Source organism: Poeciliopsis prolifica, unplaced genomic scaffold (assembly GCF_027474105.1).
Source record: "Poeciliopsis prolifica strain line A6 unplaced genomic scaffold, Auburn_PproV2 SCAFFOLD015, whole genome shotgun sequence".
NCBI classification, from domain to species: Eukaryota; Metazoa; Chordata; class Actinopteri; order Cyprinodontiformes; family Poeciliidae; genus Poeciliopsis; species Poeciliopsis prolifica.
Window position 1 is genome coordinate 11,503,537 of NW_026562390.1, and position 16,464 is coordinate 11,520,000.

The 16,464-nt window shown below is 39.3% G+C and overlaps 1 protein-coding gene across 3 annotated transcripts in view; it reads left to right on the forward strand.

Moving 5' to 3' along the window:
* The first annotated feature begins 6,153 nt into the window (after nt 1–6,153).
* Nucleotides 6,154–16,464, forward strand: part of ctif (CBP80/20-dependent translation initiation factor) — a 55,682-nt gene continuing 45,371 nt past the window's right edge. For 2 of the 3 annotated variants that reach the window (XR_008606620.1, XM_055040267.1), the window contains exon 1: nt 6,154–6,415. The gene's annotated coding sequence lies outside the window, so the exon portion shown is untranslated. The remainder of the gene's footprint in view (nt 6,416–16,464) is intronic. The other variant, XM_055040268.1, reaches the window with a different exon arrangement.

The window sequence follows — 16,464 nt, forward strand, 5'->3', positions numbered from 1 at the left end:
TCCGCTGCTAATTGGAGCCTTGGTACCTTCCCTCTCCCAGGGAGGATTCAGCGGTGCGACCTGCACCCCGACGCCAGCTGCAGCCTCTGTCTCTCTCTCTCACTAAACAGATGTTTCCATCAAACCAACTTCAAAGTTTTTACAGGCAGCATTTATGTTGTGGGGATAATTGACAGAACAAACTTACATGCACTGATGTGTTGACACTGGTGCGACGACATTATTGCATCAGTCGCTACAGTAAATATACACTGTTTACTTTTATTTGCTGTATGTTTAACAGAGCCTTCAAAATCAGTTTCTCCCTCATAGGGAAGCACACAAAAGTCTCCGAATAAACTGTTGTTATGGAAACTTTGTCTCTGCAAGATGCAACCATTTACTACAATTTTCTGTAGAATGATTTATACTTTAATTTACCATCCTGCTGAAGGGAAAGATATATTCTCTTCATCCAGCCTTCTCTTTAATTATTAAGGCTGTTTAATTATTGCTATGACTATATTGCTATTATCTTGTTGTCATTTCTAGACTTACACAGATCCCCTTTCTTCAATGGCATAATCTCTTGATTTACCTAATTGGTTTTAACGGATATTGGGATAAAGATTGGATGTTCCAACTTAAGGGGACAATTTTAAGAGAACATTTTTACTACTTGAAACGTGAAAGTTGTACACTTTCAGTATTTGATGACATTGCACCTGTCAACCAAATATGCGTTGCCAATAGATAAGAAATGTTTTGTTTTTGTCTCTGTCAATGAACTATTTTGCTTGTTCAATTTAAAAGAAAATGCTTTGTTTTTAAGAGGATTTTAAACCAAAGGCACCAGTCATAGTATTGGCTCTTGTATTCTCATAAATGTATCCATGTCTTTCATCAAAATAATTCAGTGTTGCTGTTGGACTAAAAACGTTTCGAATAAATCTTTTGACAATTTTAGTAACTATGTGTCAGTACTGGTCTTCAATAAAAAATAAAAAGACAGTTCTACGGATTTTGTTTGCCATCTCTTATATATCTACGGACATTTTTAGTGCAGTGACATGACAGGCACGTTTAATGTTGCGGTTCCCATAGCAACAGTACATTTCTAATCTAACTTTTCAAAAGCCTTACACCCATATTAAATAGACTTTGATTTACAAATCTATGTAGCAGGTTTCTAACAACTTAACATTGAGGTTTATATTTTTCCTTTTTACATCATCTTCTCCGTAAAAAGGAGTGAATGCACGCTGTTGCTCTTAGCAGGAATAAACTACTTATTATAAAAGTCAAACTGCAGAGCGGTGAAGTTGGAAAGGCTATTTTAAAGACCCCTGCACGTGTAAAAGCACAACAAGGGAGGAGAACAGAGCGCAAAATAGCTTGTGGTGAGGTGGGTGATGTGATCAAGGCAACAAAGTAATTATGGTATGCATAAGGATAGGATGCATAGGAGTTGGAGAGTTGAGTTAGAGAAGAACTAAAGAAATATACAAGCTGATGAAAAGGAAGGGGAAAGGAAGGAAAATTTCAGGTCCAGCAGTTGTTACATATTTGAATGGAATTTAGAAGAACGTGTTTTTCACATGGATGACAATCCAGTTTCAGGTTTCTACATCTAATTTTTACTGCGGCCCAAAGCCTATTTATTTTCTGTTGTTTTTGTTACTGCATCAGTCTACTCCAGCTGTCTCTCACACTTGTGTTAGACATGTATGTTAATCTGCAGTTTCAGTTTGCAGACAGTCTTTTTGGACTCTACCTCTACTACCTCATTTCTCACCTTACTTACTACTACTATATTAACACTCAATTATGTAGTTTAGTATTCTTAATATATTATTCATTCATACTGTACGTCATTCGTACTGCATTACCTGGACAAGAAAATTGATCCTTTGGCTGCACTTCCCTTGTGCTCCACATAGGGGCAGGATTTTACAGCAGTGGGTGTTGAGCTGATTTGAAAGCAAGTCAGATTGAAGGAGATGCTAAGAGATGTATTTTTTCCCCATATACAAAACATTCTTTTCTTTGACCTTTTTCCAGTTGAATGTAGCCTGCTATTAAAAAATGGTAGGGTCTAGATTTGTTTCCCTCCCCATCTTGTTAGGATTGGTTTCACAAATTGCATTGGGAAGCAGATGAGGAATAATATTTGAATGATTCTCAGAAGAAGGTTCAAGGCTCATTGAACCAGAAATACTTTGTAACTGTATAATTATGAATACATATAAATTTAATTCTATGAAAAATATTTTTAAATGAGGCAATGTCATACTATGATAGGATAGTGGTGTTATACCACTATAATATAATATAATATAAAATATAATATAATACACTAAAACTGATAAAGATATATATTTATTTTTGTAACAAATTACACATTATATTCCTACCACATTATATTATATTATATTATACGTGTTTGCTGTGAACCCACAAAAATAATAATAATAATAAGAAGAAAATTCCTGAAGAAATTTAACCGGGGCCTGCCAAAGGTGTGCCTGTCGATTTCGACGGATCGTTCTGATGCTAAAAATTAGCATCAATGCTAAGCTTGGCTAGAAAATTACACAGTATCATGTGGAGGGTCACAAGAATGTTCACTGTCATGGACTTGCACCATTTGGTATGTTAAAATGAGTGCATAAAGTTAGCCAAGATGCTAATGTTAGCGTGAATACTATCTGTAGAAAGTGGGGCATCACTAGCATGTTGACTGTTATTGACTTACTCCATTCATTATACTAAAAATTGCTAACAAGTAGTAAAAACAGCTAAAGTATTATTTAAGGTAAAAGGCTAATGCTCTGCCTTGCCCTAACCCGAGAGAAAAAGATAATGCTGACTAATCTTATTGCAACGCCTTTGGCGGTGACCGAGTGGGGGGCAGTGAAATGCTAATGTTTGTGCTAATGTTAAAGTCAATCTAGCTGAGCGTGCTGTGAAAATCCTGTCCCATGATTTCGCTCTGAAGCACTTTGACAGAAAACCGTGAGCCCTAGCAAAATTTTGAAAACATTTTACTGGAGCAGGCATGCGTATTAATGTCATGACCAACTTTGATACCAATAGGGCGATATTCGTGGGCGTGACGCCGATTTCAAAATTAATTTGGGGTCAAAATCGCACTCCTTCCCACACTAATGAAATGTCAATTACACTCTAGTTTTTCCAAAAATCTAAAACTTTAGTGCGCTTAGAGATAACTTGTGGATAAACCGTAATTTGTATCGACGTGCTGTTTTCACTTTAGAGAAGATCACGGGCGTATCTACAAACTGAAATTTGGATGGCATTTCTATGTGAATCCATGACGACACAGAAAATCCTGAAAAATTGTTTTTTTTTTTTGGTTTCCTCACTCCATTCATTTCTATGGGCTTTTTGGGGGTCTTTTTTCGCTTTTTACGTTGCCATGGTAACTCCGAATACCACCAAAAGTAAAAGCTCCTATGCCGGGATCGAGCCGCACGTTTTGATACCACATTTGTGGGTGGGCACGCAGCGGTACAAGCCCTATCAACGGTCATCGAAGAAGAAATTATATAGTATCAATGCTAAGCTTGGCTAAAAAAATTACACAGTATCATGTGGAGAGTCACAAGCATGTTGACTAACGTGGACTTGAACCATTCAGTATGTTAAAATGAGTGTATATGCTAAAATTAGCCAAAATGCTAATGTTAGCGTGAATACTGTCAGTAGAATGTGAGGCATCACTAGCATGTTGTTTGTAATTTACTTACTCCACTCAGTAGACTAAACATGGCTAATAAGTAAGAGAAATAGCTAATACCTTATTTAGCAGGGTTTGGGCAGGGTTCTGACTACTACACGCCAAACAACAGTTCAGATTCCCCAGTTTTCAAAGTCCTTGGAGGGGGAACTGGAGAGTCCCCTCCTGGGAACTGCCTAGTTATGCTGGAGAGTTTTTTTTCCACAGGGTGTTTGGCTCCCTTAGAGACACGGTGAGAAGCCCAAAAATCTTGGAGTTATTGATGTTTATACATATATACAGGGTTTTCCCCAGTGTACTATTGAAAAGTTCATGAGATTATCATATGTGGCACATGTGCCAAACTCAAGGCCCGAAGGCCAAATCTGGCCCGCCATAGCTTTTTATGTGGCCCTCTGGACTCCAAATTATAGCAATTCTCCTGGGAGTAAGAACTCCCAGGAGAAAATTTGCCGGGTTGTTCCACAGATCCAGAATCCACAGGAGAGACCAAGATCTCTGAAGAAACCGGCCTAGAGGATTTGGACCATCCTGATATTAAGACCATGCATGCCGGATGGTAATTAGAAGAAATCAAAATTTTCAGTTTGGAAAAGAGTGCAAAATATGCTAGGATTTAAGAAATAAAAAAACAAAGTCACAACAATAAAGAAAATGTATAATGTTCCTGATTGTGATATTTAGATTAGGAAAAAGACGTGCAAGAGAGGAGCAGAGGACCGGAATCAAACAAGTGACGGTTGTAGCCTCTGTGTTAGGGGCGCCATGCTCCGTCAGGAGGAAATTTAAAACGGCAAAGTTTTCCCGCCCCATTGACAAACTAGTTAATAGATCCCTTCCCAACCCAATTGAAAAAACGTGGGCAGCATGGTGATGCAGCGGCTAGCGCTGTCTTCACAAAGACCATCTGGGCGGAGTTTGCATGTTCTTCCCGCGTTTGCGTGGGTTTTCCCCGGGTGCTCCGGTTCCCCCCACACCTCCTAAAACATGCAGGTCAGTTGGTCTCTGTAAATTGCCCCCAAAAAGAAACTCCAAACGCATGTGTACTTGAAGTCAATCTGGCTGAGCGTGTTGTGAAAATTATGTCCCATGACTTCGCTCTGAAGCATCCTGAGAGAAAACCGTGAGCCATAGCAAAATGGCTCACGGTTTACGGCAGCAAAAACATTTTACGGCAGCAGGCATGCTTATCATTGTCATGACCCAGTTTGATCCCGATAGGGCGATATTCGTGGGCGTGACGGCGATTTCAAAATTCATTTGGGGTCAAAAATCGCACTCCTTCCCACACTTTAACGAAACGTCAGTTACACTCAGTGGCGGAGCCAGAGGGGTGGCCGGGGTGGCACTTGCCTCCCCCAACAGAGCCCTTGCCACCCCTACTGCCACCCCACTGGAAATGGTAATTTTAAAATATAATACTTATGAGATCGGCAAAGATTTGCCAGGAAAACTGTAATTTCCGACTGTCCCTGAAGGCAGCCCGATGCCCGACGCTGTTCATAGGTAAACTGACATGTGGGTCCTGCTTGATCCAAAACACATCCGCGGCTTTAGAGTACACCAAAGTTTTGCAGGTATTTACAACATTTTACCGCTCAGCGGTAACCGCTGTTACCTTCCTAATGAGAGGCCGCACTTGTCATACATTTCTAAAAAGAAAAAAAAAATGGTTGTGCACTGCTGCGTAGTGCCTCGTTTATTATATTAGCCATGCTAGTGTCGATAGATGTGTTTTAGACAGATACTTTTAACATATGTTTTAGTGCACATGCTGCCCTGTAATGTTTTATATCTCCAAGCTCTTGCTTGAAATGTGTGTGGTAAGAATATGTGAAAAACCATTAAGTTTTATAATGACTGAAATGTAAGTAGGCTATGTCATATGAAAGCTTTGAATTATAACCTAACTAGTTAAATTAATTAATTTTGAACGAAAGGAAACACATTTTTTTCTTTCGTTCCATGATAAAGCCTTGCTCACCCTTTGGCCACCCCTTGAAAAAAAGTCTAGCTCCGCCACTGGTTACACTCTAGTTTCGGCAGTTTGTAACTGACGAAAATTTTTGCTCGTTGTTTGCTTTTTACGTCACCATGGTAACTCCGAATCCCACTTAAAGTGATAGCCGCACTTTTTGATATCATTTTTGAGGGTGGGCACGCAGCGGTACGAGCCGCATTAACTGTAGCGGAAGAATAATAAATAATAAAGAGATATTGTATTGGGTGAAGAACAATAGGGGCCTTCGCATAGCAATGCAAAAGGAGAGCAGTGACTGACTTGCGAAGCCCTAATAAATATAATTATTATTATTATTGTCATTTGTTTGGAATTTTTTATTAATACAAATAGAAGAGTAAACGTTGCAATAGATTTTTATTTATATATTTCTTTCCCTTGCCAGATAAGCGTGAAGTTAAAAACAGGATTAGAGTGGACTGTTGAACAAAACTCCGTTTCCCAGCGTGCTTTATTGTTGGGTGCACGTGTCAACGTTGCCAGCGGAACGTCACATTCCTGCATTCCCTTTTCCTTTAGTGTGAGACGGCGGAGTTGCACAGGACAACTAATCTTCTTCCTCCCTCCTTTTCCTTTGGACAAACACACTCATGACACGGCGGTTTTGATCTCACAGCGTGATCCAGGGTTCTACGGCGGTCAGAATATCGCTTTGGGTAAGTATTATTCACCAGCTTAAGGCGTATTTTCAGTTGGGCTTGGAAAACCGTTGAAACCAGACAACAATTTTACAATGGGAGCCGCATTAGTCTGTGTTGTGTCTGTGAATAAACTGGTTGTGCGTTTACAACCACTGACGCACCTGTTGAAGTGCTAATGTTTACGGGGAGCAGTTTGAATCCAGTGCCCTGGCAGCTCGCTGTTATTGTTGGGCTTAATCGCTAATGTTAGCCAGCTGGTTAGCCGCAAAGCTTGCGTCACCATTGTTGCCGGTGAAACGCGGACAGACACACCGGGGCGTGGAGGCGGCTTCAGATGCGGCTCTATCTGCCATGGCCTTTGTGTTGCAGGGCTTTTGATGGCTCGTGTCCTTTCGGCATGCCCCATGCAGCTTTCGTGCATTACAGCTACGTATGGCACATGGGTGTGGTTACGTGCTGAAAACATGTAAACGTGGAAGCGATGTAAACATGGATTCATCGAAGTGTTACATTTCCGCAGTGTTGCGAACGCTTCACAACAGGAATGAGAGAAGGGCTCTGTTTTTGTTTAGATGCCCTGAAAATCAGCTGAACTAGCTGCACATAAGCTCGCTGTCTCAGCTGTTGACCCTCACAACAAAGAGAGAGCCACAGCTGAACTGCAACTGTTCAAAGAGCACAAGTGGATCAATGAGAGTTGTCACATAAATTTTGAAAAACAAATAAAGAGAAGAACCCTGGTTAGATAGTTAAGTTGCTCAAAAACATGTCCCATTTAATGCCATGGGATACTTTCTGGCATTTAACTAAGATTTGCACTTAAGAAAATTGTGCTACAGTACATATTCTGTCATTATATAATAACTATTATAGCGTGTGCACACAGGTTCTGACTGGAACTTGTAAGCTGATTTTCCTCTTTACCTTCTCCTAACATTCCTGGCATTCCTGTTTTTAATGGAAAGATTGTATCACAGTCACTTTAGTGGGCTTTGGGAACAAGGTAGAGAGCTTTCTATTATAAATAAGACAGCATGTTCCCATGTGGAATATTCACAAGTCGATGGGTATATTTTTTAAGGTATTAAAACCTCACTCAATGACAGAAATATGTCTCTTTCTATAAATATTTCTGACTTGCTGTTAAACCTATTTCACCTATCTATTGATAAACCTTCTTCATCTTCCCCATATGATAATTTTGTCAAAAGGTACTCGGAGTAATCGTCTGGTGGCTGAAATGAACGATTTTCAGCTAGCTTTGTGCTGCCTGGACACTATAAAATCCTCTGTTTCTTCACAGTACGCGCTCCCTCGTCACACTGACAAATGACAAAACTCTGAAATTTGCTCCTTTTACTCTGAAGATTCAGTATTAACTGTTATAATCGGTGAGTTGTTATAAAATGAAATCAGAGGAAACAATTGGAAGAAGTTCTTGAAAGGAATCCGTTTTCTATGACATCTTGAAACTTGCCTGCAGTAAATTGAGAAAACAAGAAAGAACGAGACTTTCAACAGTTCAAGACAGAGTGAATATCACAAGTTTATCAATTTCATTCTCTTTCAGCTTGTAGTTATCAGAGAACATAAAAAGTGCCACATATACTACTACCCTTCTCACTGCAGCCATGAATCATATCTGTCTCCATATATATATATATATTGTCCAGTCAATATTTGCATCTTTCCTTTGCAGAAATGTTGCACATGGAGCAGACTTCTAAACTGCTCAGCATTGCTGATGTGTAAACTCACCCTGAACTGTTCACCAGGAATCAGTGCATGATCATCACCCCTCTGATCTGCAGTCTTAGCACATGTGTGAAGGCTGTTGCTGCTGCTGGTACACTGCTCCATGTGTTCCACCAGGAGCAGCAAACTGGCTGCATACAGGCCAGTGACGCACCACCAGTCGTATGGAGGCCATGCTTGCAGGGATGTGGAGGGCGAGCGAACTCAGCTGTGTGCCGTGGTGACAGTGGGAGTAATCTGTAGAAAGATGAAGCACCCTGAGTCACACTGCGTTGCAGTGATCCTTTCTCATTTCAGTGGGAGCTGCTGCTCATTAGGTTGCTGCTGTTGCACAGATGAGTGAGAGAAATGAGGAGTCATTACATGACTGATTATTCAGGAAAACATAAAGCAGCTCATAAAGGTGAGAAATGAAGCGGTTGTTTAAAGAGAACAGAGCTTGTTGGTGCAATATCAAAATTAAAAGACGTAATTACTCATTTATTGATACACTTTCTGTGGCTAAGTATTTGCTGGCATGCTGTTGTGTGTTTTGCCATCATCTTGATGGCCTCATAGGAGGCTAACCTTTTATTGCCTCTCTTTCCCCTTTTGTTCTTGTTGACCTTTCATATGTCACCTTTTATAGACATTGGAAAACCAACATGGACACTCCCCTCACTTTTATATTCCACAACTCTTTAAGTAGACATGGACAAAATGACATTGTGGGGCTGAGGTCTGAACGGTTCCACAGTTCTGCACATGCCCAATCCTCTGCTTTTCGGTCACAATAGGGACATGGGGAGACAATGGAGTTATTGTCTTAATGATACACACAAGCTAACACATCCCCCTGACCCGCCATGTAGCATTTGCAGACCATTTGCCACTAGTTTGTTCTCTTGTGTTTCCTCACAACATCTAATTTCAAAGAACGAGATTCATTTTTTCACTCATTCATTCATTTATTTATTCATTTTTATTTTTTTAAATATATTTAAAGTGGCCTTACAAAGTGTTCATTGATATGGCAGCCTTAGATTTTAGGTCCGATGGACCACTCTATGAAAATCTTTGACCCTATGTGTAGTGTTCGTAGACGAATTAGACCAGATTAGATGAATTATCAGCTCTGCCAGAGAACAATGACTCGGACTCCCACTGAGGAGTCCGGATCTCGTGTTCTTTTTCTATTTTGGATTGAAAGGATTATAGTTCTTACTGTGTGGTTTTTAGTATCCGTATCAAACGCTGCAGCTTCTAAAGCCTTATCATACACAATGTGGCTGTGTATTGCCAGAATACAATTGTAGTGGAGTTAATGGCTTTTTGGCCAAATATGTCCTGACTGACCTCATGTCAGTCTTTTGTCGTAAATGCAAGTCATGATGAAAATGAACTAAACACACACATTATGGCAGCAATTCTAATTATTAATGTTGTTACAGAAAATATTATTGATATTTTGAACACTTTCTTCATGGGAACAGTTGGAGTAAGAAACTCACAACTGTTCACTAGGTTTTCTGGTGTATGTCAAGACATAGACCAGATCAAACAAAGCAAAGACAGTGTCTGACCTCAAAAATTCCCGTGCTGCTGGATCATTTCCTGTTTTCTGTGTTTGCAAGTGAAGTTTGTGAACGTATTGGAATCGTTTGGAAAGCTAAAGATTTTTGTCATTTCTATTGATGCAAAATGCTGCATTCCATGTGATCCTTTCCACAAGTAAAATTGTTTGAGAAAGATTTAAAAATTGCATGATTTAGGCAACTTTCCTGTTAAAGGCGCTGATATTTTCCAAACAAGAATGCAGATCCTATAATGGATAGAGAATGCTTAGCTTTGCAGCACTTGATGGATGAATGTGCTGCAACAACACTATTCCTTTGATTTTTTCTTTCTTGTATTCTTGTTTACCCTTCCATGTTAACAAGAATATTACACCTTTGGAAACCCACTTTAGTCTTAGATTCAGAACATTTTTACTTCAGTTGTTGTAGTTGCTACATGTTAGTGAACTGAAACATCCCCAACATCATATCTTTCTTAGACCACATTTTGCACTTATTATATATAATGTTTAGAGTAAAATATTTTATTTGTACAGACAGTTTTTACAAAGAATTCCTTTTTATATACAATCATGTGTTCATTAGAGAAAAAGTAATACTTTAGTAAATGTGCTTTTTATTATAGCATTTACGTTTTCCGTTCTGTGCGTGTTTCTGGGATATACATGGCGTTGGTTGAACCAGGCAGTGTGCTGTCTGGTGCCATGCTGTGTCTGTCTGACTTGTTCTGTCTCAATGCCTCTGAGCCTCGGGCGCAGCATTCGATTGAACCACAGATAGCTCTGCATTCTGCAGGCCTGATCTGCCTCTCTGGTCTCTACAGTCCTACCAGGATGTAAAGTAGTTTTCATTATTCACTAAATATTGTATCAGTTGTTAGGTCTTTGGCTGCTATTTTTTCTGTGTATAGTAAAAGATACTGTAAAGTCTATTTGATATAGTTTAAACTGTCACTTGATGTTATTTGGTTTTTGAATATGCCATACAGTGCCAGATAATGCCACCACTGGAGTTGGGCTAAAAGTGTGATTGGTGTAGGATGGCAGGCTGCTCTTTGTTAGGACAGCTGGTTGAGTTGAGGGAATGAGGGTGAAAGGGTGGAGACAGGAAGAAAGGGGGAGGGGGCTACCGTGTCACGCTGTTATGACCTATGTAGTGGTCGACAAGCAAAATAAGGACTACCTGCCATCACCAAAACATGTGATTATTTGCTCTGTTCCCTCTTCCATTCAGCTAGTTGCACCTTTTAACTGTTTAGCTTTTTAACTGAAATATTTTGAGCTCAAATATCAAAAAGTGTCTCTTTCACCTAATCAAAGCCAGCTTTGAGGTTGGAAATGTTTTACAATTCTGTTTTCATTTGCAGGACTTGATGGTAATTGAATAGAATAAGTATCCCCAACACCCTTTGGATTATGGACGGTAGAACAGAACCACTAGTTTAAATGTAGCTCTTGTCAAGCCTACAAACCAGTTGCAATGATTTGTAGGAATAAAATGAGGAATACATTTTCACTAACTAAAATTCTTCTGAGCCAATATTGATGAGTCCCCTTAACTAAGTGAATTGGGAAAGTGTGTGTTTGGTAAATCAGAGATATTTTGTGGTCCTATTTGTGCTACTGAATCTGAAGGGTCAATTCCTGTGCTTGGCTGGAGATTGAAGGCGCTTGCAGCCTTCAGTCCTGTTTTGATGTTTACTTGTGTCATGTATGGTTAATGAAGACGTTTCTATGTTTGGTTCAGATAAATCCTTGGATTAATCGTCCTGCATCCTGCTGGGATGTTGGGACCTTGGCTTTCTCATGAGCAAAGAGCAAGCTACTGTTTCTTTAGAGCAGAAAAGAATTGTTGCTTTCATTAGAAATACTCATTCTCTCCTAACAATAGTAGCACCCTAAGCTGGTTCCAGACATCTCAGAACCACAATTAGGAGCTTTGAATACTTTGAGATATTACAAGATTACTGCAGGTTTTGAATTATGCATGAAGAAACCTTGCAGGGTTTAGCCAACAGCCTGGCTTCACACCAGGAGTTTAGTTTTCTGATATTGCGGAGCAATTATTTACCTAACTAATAACAACCGCTAACAAATCTGAGAAAACAGAATAACTGTAAGAAAACTGACAATATTAAGTATTGATCCTTTACAAGTAACCTCACTCTCTCAGAAACTCGGCCATGACCAACGTCAAAACAACCAATGCCCTCCACTTTATCACATGCAAAACCTCACCAAACTTGACCCAAAATTCCCCCCCAGGAAAATGTTAGGATGGAGTCGCAAGCGGACGTGGCCAATCTGCTCTACAATGCCACCTATCGCGAGTTTAGAAGAACTGCAGGTCGTAGAAATCTGAAACTCTATACGTAGGCAGATCCCTCCACCCCCATTTAGAAAAAAAGTCTGTTGACGGTACCCTCTAAGATGCACAGGGAGGCGGCCATTTTGGGTCAAATGTCAAATTTTACCTGATTTTAACTTTTACTCGTGTCAAAGTTTAACAAAGTCCTCCTAGGGAATTAAGGCATTGGGTGTTAAAAATTATCAAAAAAGATGGACTTTTTGTCTTAATAAACTTTAACCTAGCCTTTGAGGTACTCCTGCCAGGTCAGTTTTCTGGCGGCTGGCATATGTTTACAATTTGTCACGCTTCCTGCTCCTCCAGAAACATCACACATTCTAGAACAACTAAACAGTCTAACTGTTCATAAGGACAATGATTAGTGTTAATGCAAGTTATTAATTTAAACCTATCACTCACGTTTTGACCGCGCTGCACCAAACTCACTGAAATCGATCCTTGTCCACCCCCGACAGGAATGTGGTCCAATATTTGGTGTGTGTGGCCAATTCCTCCACAACACACCCAAGAATATCCTTAAAACATCATCCACTTCCCTCAATCTATCATGTCTAACCCGACCCTCTCTTATGAATTATGATCCTCGTCCGGTAAACTGTTAATTTCGAAAGAAATCATGACCCTACCGTTGAAAGACCTGTTTTGTGCCTCTGAGGTACCAAGTTCCCTAGCCAGGGAACTTGGTACCTCAAAGACTCGTAGCGGTGCCTTTCAGAGACCTTGGTGATGATCTAAGAGCTGGGACCACTGAAGCCAAGGTTTCTGCTGTGAATTCAGCAAGAACCTGGGCTGCAAGGTCGGCCGCAGATACATCTTCCCCAGCTGGGGCAGATGCTTCTGCGGCTCGTCTCTGGGACACAAGGTCTTCTGTCAACTTTGAGCAAACCTCCCCCGCCGGGTCGGTTTGCTCAAAGTCGGCTCCGTCTGCTGTCTCACAAACAGCACACGGAGCCGTCGGTTCATGACAATCCTGCCCAGCCGGGTCAGTTTGTCTGGAGACAGTACCGTTTTTTGCGGTACTCTCTGGTAGGGTCACGATCGGGTCTAATTCTACAGTCCCTAAGATGTCCGTTGGTTTGGAACAAACCTCCCCAGCCGGGTTGGTTTGTTCCTCCTCAAAATCCTCAACGTCCTGTGACTCTTAGAATCAGGCAAGTCCTGACAACCTCCTTCGTCCTCCTCAGGAAGACGATAATCAAATAAATTATTCATTGCGGTGCAAACGGCGTATCCTACGCCCCAACCCAGTGGTATCAAGAAAGGCACGAGTGCGTTCAAACAAGATCGTTGTTCGCAAATCTTCTCTGAAAGCTGTCTGAATCCTGACTGAAGCACTGAGATTCCTACTTAGAATTTCTTTGTCATTGATGACCTCATCAGTGACCTCACTGGACTTCAAGGGCAAGGTATTGCCTCTGGTCATCGCTATGGAAAACGATATCAGTTCTGCAAGACTCAAGTTGAAATAATGACAAAATATTTTTAAAATAAGTAATATTTTATTTATTCAACAATAGATTTCTATATGATTTAATTATTGCATTTGTGGTTTTCCATACCTGCTGTGGCATTAACAGCCTTAATCCATTTATCCACTGATATTTTTGAACAATCTTATGGAAAGCTAATTGTAGCTTCGCACTCTGAGCTCACGTCACATTATAAATATTTACATGCAATAAATTGACATTTATTAAATATTTACAATATTTTGCAAGCAATATATCTACACTTTAACTACTCACCTGCTTTTATTTTGACACAGTGTGAAAGTGAACCACACTGCTGAAAATGTAATAAATGTTGGCATCCTGATCTATTGATATTGCTATTGATTTACTTTCCAATCATAAGTAGAATTTCTTTTTTTAATGTAGAAGTTGTCTTTTTTCTCTAAAGATCAGGAAACCGAAACTAAAACAATTTCAAAATAAAATGCAACAAAACTTCTCTGAAATGGTTCAGAAAGTCTAATTATTCTAAATATGATGTAAAATAAATAAAGAACGATTATAGAATTAGTCTGAATAGATCTGCGTTTATGGATTAGGATTTTTTTCTCAGTATTGGGGCCAATACAGATGTAAATATCGGTTTGGTACATCTCCAAAACAAACTATTTTGAATAAAGCGGAATAAATAAAATTATTTGTTTGATTTGTAGTGAATAAATCCATGTTGTTTTATGCTTGAAACCCATCCAGTGTGGCTGAAATAATTCACCTCTTTGAAGAAAAAAATCCCCCACCATAGATTTAAGAAACTTTTTGCGACTTTAGACAAATGCTTGATGTCAGTTATTGAGACAAAGGTTTAAAACGTACTTGTTTGTACTCAGATAATCTTTGTCTGACATAAAACATGTTTGCAGATCAGAAATTAGAAGAAATTTGTGAGAGAGAAAACATTTTTTCACAGCATCATAAGACAGCTTTTAGAACTCCATGGTGCCACTTGGTGGATTAATGAAAAATTGTAAACAGATGAGAGGAATTAAAATTCAAATCCAAATTAAACGGCAAATTATAATTAGGTATAGCCAAATGTGCAGCAGCAGCTAGCAGGAGATTATCAACATATTGAAGTAAAGACATTATTTTTTTAATAAGTTTGTGACTGTATGTACCTGTGTTATTTTTCTCTTCAGAGCATTGTTGTGTTTTTACTGTTGTTATTCTACGGTGATATTTTAATGTATGGTTATTTGTTGTGTATGATTGGATGTTTTTTTACTGCTTTTAGGTGACAGGAAGTTTTTATATTTTTGTGATTTTGTATTGATGTTATGTGATGTAAGTTTTTCTTCTTTTTGATGTGACTGGGGGAGACCAGTCTTATTCTTCTAGAAAGGTGTTTAGCAAGAGGTGGAGAGACGGAGATGTTAGGTAATGTCTAAAAGGGGGAATGTTAATCTTTCTGTTAAATCCTTATGTGTTTGCTCCCAGGTAAGTATGGTCAAGTACTTTAGGTGATCTCTTTTTTAAAACCTATAGAAGTCCGTTACAACATATAATCAAACATATTAATATATTTCTTTAAGCATTAAAAGGCATGTTTTTAATTAGTTAGTTTTAGATCCAAACTTATAGTTAGTATTAAGCAACAGATTTTGTGCAAATTTGTTTTAAATACCAACTGGTTTCTTGTTGAATCATTTTGAGGCAGAGATAATGTTCCAGATGTATACCGTAAATCAGGTCGCCTAAGGAGGCTGGTACGAGAAGAGCTGGGTGTTTCAGTAGGTCTCAGAGGTAATAAAATTAACATTTAAGACAGACCACACAAAGGAAAAACACACCTCCTAATGCATATATTTAAATGAGGGGAATACACATTCTTATAAAATGGTTTGTTTTACAGCAGAAGTTCAAATCTCTTTGTGCTGAGTGAGAGATTCCCAAAGGATGCATTTTTTGTTTGTTTCTGTTTCCCTTTTTACTCAGGTAATTGTTTCTGTTTTGTCATGTCTTGGACTTTTGATAATCTAGGTGAGATGCTTATTGTAACATTCTTCTTGCATTGAATTTTCTCTGGATAAAACTCTGGATATCTGAAGTCTGACGTCGTATGATTGCTCTTTCTCCCTGCGCATATTGAGGCACAAAAATTTGGGATCAGAGGAATGAATTAACAGGCTAAATCAAGTTATTCCTCTTTTATAATTCTTAACAAGCTGCAATGATGCGACTCACTGCTGCATGTCTGGAATAACATGACGCCGGATTGCCGCAGACAATTATAAAACGCCAGCAGCCCCCACACCCTTAAGAGCCTTGTGTGACCAGTGGACTTCTGCGTTGTGTGTGGTGATCGGATGAACCACAAAGCATCAAGTCTGGGTTTGGAGGCAGTCTCCGTTTATTGATCTGTCAATCGGGAGATATCAGCATTAGCACATAGCATGTGCTCCAGTTCTCCAGCCCAATCTCTCCCCAGTGGAACGAATGACAAAAGGGCGCCAGGCTAACATACCTGTCAATCGGGAGATATTAGCATTAGCACATAGCATGTGCTCCAGTTCTCCAGCTCAATCTATACAACATAACAATGTTATAAAGGAGTAATAACTCAAATGAAAATATTCAAACACATATAATCAGCACAGATGGAAAAATAAACATTTGAAGAATATGAATGAAAGGGTTCCAATGGACCACAAAACTTGCCTCTCCCCAGTGGAACGAATGACAAAAGGGAAGAGGAAAGAATAACTTAACATTTATAACAGTCCTGGAGGACCCTGAACAAGAGAAGAAGAAAGTAAGGCGGAGCTGGAGGACCAAACCCCCCATAACAGAGACAGAAGAACACAAGAACAGCCAGATGCAAACTGTCAAATGCATTAAAGAAAACATTTTTGTGTAAATATATAACTATTAATATAGA